Source organism: Grammomys surdaster, unplaced genomic scaffold, assembly GCF_004785775.1.
Source record: "Grammomys surdaster isolate TR1022 unplaced genomic scaffold, NIH_TR_1.0 198, whole genome shotgun sequence".
NCBI classification, from domain to species: domain Eukaryota; kingdom Metazoa; phylum Chordata; class Mammalia; order Rodentia; family Muridae; genus Grammomys; species Grammomys surdaster.
In genome coordinates, this window is record NW_021604643.1 from 7,042,453 (window position 1) to 7,050,187 (window position 7,735).

At 40.0% G+C, this 7,735-nt stretch overlaps 1 pseudogene; it reads right to left on the bottom strand.

The window, feature by feature from the left end:
- Positions 1–5,599: 5,599 nt before the first annotated feature.
- Positions 5,600–7,481, bottom strand: LOC114623411 (annotated as a pseudogene).
- Positions 7,482–7,735: the final 254 nt, after the last annotated feature.

The window sequence follows — 7,735 nt, forward strand, 5'->3', positions numbered from 1 at the left end:
GCTTTTAAACCTAAGATCTAGTCTTTTTGGTGTAAGAAGATACTAAGCAGACCACTGAAAAAGAAACCTAAACACAGTCCCAGTCATGACATCTTTAAGCTACAATATGTACAAAATGTGCTGCAAGATGTGTTGTAGCATTGGTGGCTCAGAACTTATGAAAAAGGCCAAACTAACCTCTAATTTAACTTGAGACACACTCCATCATAAGAACCCCATGCCTGGATGACCAGGAGCCAGAGACTGTATAACCCAGAGACCTTCAGAACAACCAAGCACAATATGCAAAATAAATCCATAAAAAAATAACTCAATGAAAAAAATCCAAATGATATTTTGCTATACTCCTAGACCTGTGCAATGTCTGAGTTTCATCAGAAAGACTTCCTAAAGCAAAGGATTGGAAAACATACAGAGACCCATTGCTAGAAATTATGCAGAACCTAAGCTGGATAAATCCACTGGTAACCACCCCTTGGAGCTAAGGGGATCTAGAGAGAAGAATATATAAAAAGAAAAAATTACAGAGATTCTTTTCTTTTCACAATACAACTCAAGCAGTTTCCGCACCTGCACTCCTCCCAGCCATCCTTCATCTCACCACTCACTCCTCCAGATCCACTTCTTCTTTGCCCCCCTTCAGAATAGAGCAGGGCCCCAAGAGACAAAAAGCAAACATGACAAAATACAGTAAGACAAGGCAAAATCCCTCACAGCAAATCTGAACCAGGCAACCGAACAGGCAGAAAAGTCAACCAAGGAAGCAAAAAGTTAAGAACACAACCAATCCCACTGTTAAGGCATCCCACAAAAACATCCAGCTGACAACCACAATATATATTCAGAGGACCTGATTCAGATCCATGCAGGCCACCAGATTGCCTCTTCATTCGCTGTAAGCCTATATGCTCTCTGTTTGGTTGATTCTGTGGGTGATGTTCTTGTGGTGTCCTAGACCCCTCTGGCTCCTACAATCATCTATTCTGCCACATTCCTTGACATCCACCTAATGTTTGGCTGTGGGTCTTTGCATCTGCTCCCATCTGCTGCCAGAGGAAGCATTTCTGATTACAGTTAGCTTAGGTACCAGTTTATAAGTATAGCAGAATTTGATAAGGAATCACTTCGTTTTTTAAAACCAGTATTATTTGGTTCTACCTGAGGTCGTCGGGCCATCAGTATCTGGTCCTTAGCTACCCAGGCAATGTCAGAAATGGGCTCCCTCCCATAGCATGGGTTTTAGTTAGAACAGTCTTACCTTGGCTACTCCCAAAAATTCTGTGCACTATTGCCCCAGAACATTTTGCAGGCAGGATAGTTTGTTGGTCAAAAGTTTTATGGCTGAAAGAGTCCCAGTCTCACACCTGGAAGCTTTGCCTGGTTACAGAAGATGGCTGGTTCATGCTCTGTACTCTCCAGTACTAGGGTTCTCACTAGGATCACTTTCATATACTCCAAGAAGTTTCCACTACATTAGGTTTTCATATGCCCAAATGTCCCTCTGTTCCAAACGTCTATCCCCATACTCTCTCACTCCATGCCTTCCTCAACCATCTGATTCCTTCTGTTCTCATCTTCACCTGTCCCTAGTCCAACATAAAACCTATATTGTTTCTTCTTCCCAGGAATATCCATCCATGCATCCTCCCCAGAGTCTTTCTTGTTGTGTAGCCTCTCTGAGATTGTGGATTGTAGCATGGTTATTCTTTAATTAACAGATAATATCCTCTTATGAGTGAGTGCATACCATGTTTGTATTTCTGGGTCTGGCTTATCTTACTCAAAATGTTATTTCTAGTTCTATCCATTTGCCTGAAAATCTCATAAGTTTTAACAGCTGTGTAATACTCCATTGTGTAAATGTATCACATTTTCCTTATCTACTCTTCAACGGAGGTACATCTAGGTTGTTTCTTGTTTCTGATTCTTATGAACAAAGCCACTATAAATACAATTAAGAAAGGCTTTCCTTTGTGGTACAGTAGAGAGTCTTTTGCGTATATGCCCAAGAGTGATATAGCAAATTTTTGAGTAGTTCTGAAGAACTGTTACATGATTTCCATAGTGACCATACATGCTTGCATTCCTGCCAGAAATTAAGAAGTATTCCCTCTGCTCAACATCCTTGTGAACATGAGTTGTCACCTGTGTTATTGATCTTAGCCATTTTGACATCTAGAAGATGGAATATCAAAATTGTTTTTTGATTTGACTTTTCTGATGGTTAAGGATGTTGAATATTTATATAAGTGCTTCTCAGCAATTTGAGAGTTGACTATTGAAAATTATCTGTTTACATATATACCCCATTTTACTGGATTATTTGGTTTGTTAATATCAGGGTTTGGGGGGGTTGTTTTATTTATTTACTTGTCTTGGTTTTTGGTTTGCTTTGTTTTGTTTGTATGTTTTTATGTATTCACTATACATCCCACTAACTGCCCTCCTCCAAGCCACCCCTCCCACAACCCATCCCTCCTACCCTCTCTGCTTCTCTTCTGAGGTGGTGAGGGCTCTCCTAAGCATCTTCCAATCAATCCTGGCACAAGTCTCTTCAGGGCTAGGTGAAACCTCTCTCTCTGAGACCAGACAAGGCAGCCCAGCTAAAATAACATACACCACAGGCAGGCAATAGTATTAGGGATAGTTCCTGCTCCACTTGTTCAGGATCCACATGAAAACCAAACTACACAAAATAATTAGTGTGTTTCTGTTGTCATCTTAGAAATTCTCCCTTGTAATGATTAGGTTTTATAAGTAAATGAATAATTAGCCACAATTCATACATATGAGAACCAAACTGTATTTTCATTGAATTATATGTGAAGGCTAGAGAAAGTAACAAGTGAAAACTAATTTATTTTTGTTATTTTATTTATTTACATCGCAAATGTTGTCCCCCTTCCTGGTCTTCCCTCTGCACCTCGCAAACCAATCCCCCTCACCTTTTCCTCTACGAGAGTACTCCCCTACTAATCCACCCACTCCTGCATCACTGATCTAGCATCCCCTAACAGTGGACATCAAGCCTCCACAGGGCCAAGGGACTCCTCTCCCATTAATACCAGAAAAGACAGTCTTCTACTACATCTGTATATGTAGCTGGAGCCATAGATACAGCCATATATACTGATTGGTTTGTGGTTTAATCCCTGAGAGCCCTGGGAGGTCTGGGATAGTTGATACTGTTGTTCTAACTATGGGATTACAATCCCTTTCAGCTCCCTCAGTCCTTCCCATGAATCTTCCATTAGAGGCCAAGGATCACTCTGATGCTTGGCTGTGAGTATCTGCATCTGTATTAGTCAGGTGCTGGCAGAGCCTCTCAGAGGACAGCTATACCTGACTCCTGTCAGCAAGCACCTCTTGGCATGGGAAATAGTTCCTGGGTTTGGTGTCTGCAGATGGGATGGATCGCTAGGCAAGGCTTTATCTGGAAGGCTTTTCCTTCTTTTTTTTTTTTTTTTTTTGTCGCAAGATTTTTTTGGGGCAGGAAAAATTCTGGGTTGAAATGGGTAGGTGGCCCCATCCCTCAACTGTGGGCCATGCCTATCTACTGGAGGTGCTCTCTACAGATTCTATCTCCCCTCCATTGGGAATTTAAGGTAAGGCCATCCCAGTTCAGCTCTGAGATTCACTTCCTTCTCTGGAGTCTAGGATTTTCTAGTGATTCCCCCGTTCCCCACCCTCCAATACTACATATTTCAATTCATTTTCCTGACCATCTGAACTTCTCTCCTGTCTCTTCCCACACCTGATTCTGCCCCCTTTTCACTCCTCTTTCTCTCCCCTCCCAGGTTCCTCTCTCCCTCTTGTTCCTGTGGTCATTTTCTTCCCAATTCTAAGTAAAATTGAAGCATTCACACTTTAGTCTTCCTTCTTCTTAAGCTTAATAAAGTCCATGAGTTGTATTGTGGGTATTCTGAGCTTTTGGACTAATACCCACTTATCAGTCAGGACATGCTATGTGTGACCTTTTGTGTCTAGGTTACCTCACTCAGGATAGTACTTTCTAGTTCCAACCATTTACCTGCAAATTCGATGAGGTCATTGTTATTCATAGCTGAGTTGTACTCCATTGTGTTAATGCACAATTTCTATATCCATTCTTCCATTGAGGGACATCTGGGTTGTTTCCAGCTTCTGGCTATTATAAATAAGGCTGCTATGAACATAGTGTCCTTGTTATATGTTGCAGCATTATTTGAGTATATGCTCAGTGGTGGTATAGCCTGGTCTTCAGGTAGCACAATGTCCTGAGGAACTGCCATAATAATTTCAAAAGTGGTTTTACTAGCATGCAATCTCACCAGCAGTGGAGGAGTGTTCCTCCTTTTCCACATCCTTTCCACAATCTGATGTTGCCTGAGTTTTTTTTTTTTTTTATCTTAGCCATACTGATTGGTATGATGTGGAATCTCAGGGTAGTTTTGATTTGCATTTCCTTGATGATTAAGAATGTCGAACATTTATTCAGGTGCTACTTAGTCATTAGAGATTCTTCAGTTGAGAATTCTTTTTTTTAGTTCTGTATACCATTTTTAATAGGGCTATTTGGTCCTCTGGAGAGTAACTTCTTGAGTACTTTGTATATATAGGATATTAGCCCTCTAACAGATGTAGAGTTGGTAAAGATCTTTTTCCAATCTGTTGGTTGCCATTTTTTCCTATTAACAGTGTCCTTTGCCTTACAGATTATTTTCAGTACCAAGAGGTCCCATATCTCAATTGTTGATCTTAGAACCTAAACAACTGTTCTTCTGTTCAGGAAAATTTTCCCTGATGAGTTCACATCTCTTTACCACTTTCTCTTCTGTTTCATTCAGTGTATCTGGCTTTATGTGGAGGTCTTTGTTCCACTTGTAAAGGGTGATAAACATGTGGCAACTTGCATTCTTCCACATGCCAACAGCCTCTTAAACCAGCACCATTTGTTGAAAACAATGTCTTTTTTCCTCTGGGTGATTTTGGCTTCTTTGTCAAAGACCAGGTGACCACAGGTGTGTGAGTTCAATTCTGGGTCTTCAATTCTATTCCATTGATCTACCAGTATGTCTCTGTATCAAAACATGCTGCACTATTTCTCTGTAGTAGAGCTTGAGATCAGAGCAATTTACTTGCCCAGCACTTCATCTATTGTTGAAAATAGTTTTAACTATCCTGTTTTTTTTTGTCATTCCAGATGAAGTTGAGAATTGCTCATGTCTGTGAGGAATTGAGTCAGAATTTTGATGGGTATTGAATTTAATCTGTAGGTTGCTTTTGGTAAAATGGCCATTTTACTGTGTTAATCCTGCTGGTGCATGAGCACTGGAGATCTTTCCATCTTCTGAAGTCCTCTTGATTTTTTGAACTGTTATCTATTCTAATTCCAATTAGCTATGTATTTTGGGGTGTACCATTTTCTGTCTTGGGAGTTATCCATTATTATATATACAAACAAACTACATTCAGAATTTCAGAGTGGATCTCAAATGTAATTCAATACATAAAGGATATCTGAGAAAAATGAATCTATGATTGGGGATACCAAATAGTGTAGAAATAAAATATTCCTACATATTACTTTCTCTTCAAAAAGTGTAAACATTATTTAGGTTTAAAATCTGCTCTGGACCTCTTTGTTCCTCATACTGTAGACTACGTTTTTCAGAATGAGGAAAACCTTAGTATAGAACACAGATGATTTTTTTACTGTGTTCATGGAATGCCTGTAGCTGGGCTACAAACACGTGAATAGAACAATCCCATAGAAAATAGATACTGCAGTGAAATGGGAGGCAAAGATAGAAACAGCCTTGTGATGTCCAGCAGCTGTGTACATTCTTAGAATAGTAATAAAACTGAATATGTAAGATGCCCACATGAATATGATATCCAAAGGATATGAAAACTCACAACATAAACAAGAAAATTCCTATCAGAGTGAAAGAGAACCATGACTCCTGGAATATCACAAAAGAAATGATGGACCATACTGGACTCACAAAAAGAGAGACTGAATACATCTCCAGTATAGGTGGAGGCATTTAGAAAACCTAAGATATAGCAGCCTATGACCAACCATATGCCCAAACCTGTAGTTATGGTGGTGGCATAATGCAGAGGTTTATGCACTGCTGCATAGCATCTATGTGCCATTGTTCTTAACTGCTAATTTTTCACACTGGTAAAGACAATGAAAGCAAACATATGAGTAGCACAGCCATTGTAGGTCATGACATTGTTTCCAGTAAGAAGACCAACAACCTCTTTTTGAGTAACAGTTGAATATAGCTTAGGTTCACCAGAGACAGGTTACCTTAAAATAAAAGTACATTGGGATATGAAGCTGAGAGTTCAGGACAATCAATAGGGTCAACCCTCAATTTCCCAACCTGGGTGGTAATATATTTGAGGAGGATAGTGACGAAGAGAAAAAGTTACAGGCCTGAGTCCTATCAGGAAAAAGTGTGTCATTTCTATCTTGTTGTCTATTCAGGTTATTAGAGATCACCAATTGCTCTGGGGCTATAAGAACTATAGGAGTAAAACAACGAAAAGTGATTGGAAAGTGTAAAATATCTATAGAAACTACTGAGCTAAAATTTCAACTTGAGCTTCTTCAAAGAAAGCCTGGGCTTCAGAATCAAGTTGAGTACAATAATTACTTAGTGTTTTTTATTTCATGAAGTGAGAAATACTTATCATCAATGTATAGAATTTTGAAACTTTGTAAACAGTGATGTTGACATTTAATAATTTAGTAGAAATTACTTATTTGGCTGAATCTCTTACCAAGTATGAATGATGAAAACAAGAAACCTCCGGAAGCAGGAGGTGGGGAGACCCTAAAGAATGTACCAGAGATCTGGGAGATGAGAGACTCTAAGGACTCAAAGGGAGGAAATGCCTCCAGCAGAAAGACAGGGCATCAAGTGAGAGATGGAGCTTTCTTCCTACAGTCAAAAACTCTGACCCATAATTGTTCATGTTTGAAAGAACTATAGGGATGGAAATGAAGAGGAGCCTGAGGAAAAGAAGGTCTAGCAACAGGCCCAAATTGAGATCCCCTCAAGGGGAGGTCCCAAGGCCTGACACTATTACTAAGGCTATGGGGCACTCACACAAAATGACGTATCATGACTTCCCCCTGAAAGACCCAACTGGCAGCTGAAAGAGTCAGATGCAGATACTTGCACCCAAATAATAAATGGAATCTGCTGACCCTAGTGGTTGAATTAGAGAAAAGCTGGAAGAAGCTGAGGAGTGCGACCCTGTAGGAGGACCAGCAGTCTCAATTAACTTGGACCCCGAGATCTTTCAGACACTGGACCACCAACCAGGCAGCAAACACTAGCTGATATGAGGCCCGCAACACATACAGCAGAGGACTGCCATGTCTGGCTTCAGTCAGAGAAGACACACCTAACCCTAAAGGGACTGGAAGCCTCACTGCATTTAGATATCTGATGAGGTGGGGAATGAGGGAGTGGGTACATCCTCGTAGAGACAGGGCAGGGGGGTGGAAAGGAGGTTTGGGATGTGGAACAGTCAGAGGGTGGCCAGGAGGGGAAAAATCCAGAGTGTAAAAATAAATTAAAAAGTAAATAAATAATAATGATAAAAAATCTCAAACTCACCAAAAATAATGTAACCTCTCTACATTTGCACAGAAATTGTTGTTGTTTTTGCCTTGGAGTCTGTATTATAAATTGACAAAATTCATGCCTTCTTAATTTCTATTCTTTGTCTT